Source organism: Brassica oleracea, chromosome C2, assembly GCF_000695525.1.
Source record: "Brassica oleracea var. oleracea cultivar TO1000 chromosome C2, BOL, whole genome shotgun sequence".
Lineage (NCBI taxonomy): Eukaryota > Viridiplantae > Streptophyta > Magnoliopsida > Brassicales > Brassicaceae > Brassica > Brassica oleracea.
In genome coordinates, this window is record NC_027749.1 from 8,494,840 (window position 1) to 8,496,070 (window position 1,231).

Genomic DNA, 1,231 nt, shown 5'->3' on the forward strand with positions numbered 1-1,231 from the left:
GACCTTAGCATAGTAAAAGGCCAGTAGAGAGCGCATGTATACACTCTAGGACTTTCTTATAGCCTTGGCCAATCTCTATGATCTGAAGGAACTCTTTGTTTCCTTCGCCCTTAGTCTCAATATGAAAGCCATTCATTCGAATGTCTTTAAAGCTCAATGGGCTTCTCTTAGAGCTGGGTGAATACAATGCATCAGATATCTCTAGATGTGTACCCTTAGGCAACATGATGTTAGCCTGGCCGTAGCCCTCTTTGAGACTGGCTATACCCGGAATGATACTTTAGAGACTTTATATAAAAAACTTTCAATCATTAATAAAATAAGTTCAAAGCAATCAAAACATAGAAAACATAACGCAAAGAACACGAAAACATAGATGTCGAATTCAACTTCATTCTTTTAAACAATCTGAAGTTTCATAATCCATAAGATCGTCTCGTTCATGATTGAAATCATCTTCACCATCTTGATAAGTCATATGAGCTTCAGGATTCTTCCCTTTCAAACTCTCTTGGTAGAGGTCAACGAGATGTTTGGGAGTCCTACATGTCTTAGCCCAATGATTATCCATACCACATCTATGACACACGGATTTGGTCGAGTTTTGTTTCTTGAAAGATGTACCACGGCCTCCATAGGAGCCACAGCCATATGAGTTGCCTTGGCCTCGACCAAACGATTTTCGGTCTCGACCACCATGTCCATGCCAGTTTCCACGACCATGGTTGTGTTGGCTATCACTCTCGACATGGTTCGACTCTTTCTTAGCCTCTACGGTCGCATGTGCCTCAGGTAATGGGTTTGTTCCAGGAGGTCTCAATTCACTGTTTCTCATCAACAGTTCATTGTTCTGCTCAGCGAACAAGAGACAAGAGATCAGATTAGCATAAGTTGTGAAGCCTTTTTCACGGTACTATTGTTGTAACAACACATTGCTTGTGTGGAAGGTGGAAAAGGTTTTCTCAAGCATATTCTTATCTGTTATATTCTCAACACACAGTTTCAAATTTGAAACTATTTTAAACAGGGCCGAGTTATACTCGTCCACGGACTTGAAGTCCTGGATTCTGAGATTCCTCCAATCATACATAGCCTTTGGTAATAACACTGTTCTCTGGTGATCATATCTCGTTTTCAACTCTGTCCAAAGGTCTAGAGGATTCTCAATAGTCAAATACTGATCTTAAAGACTCTCAATAAGATGATGACGTATAATTAATATCGCACTGTC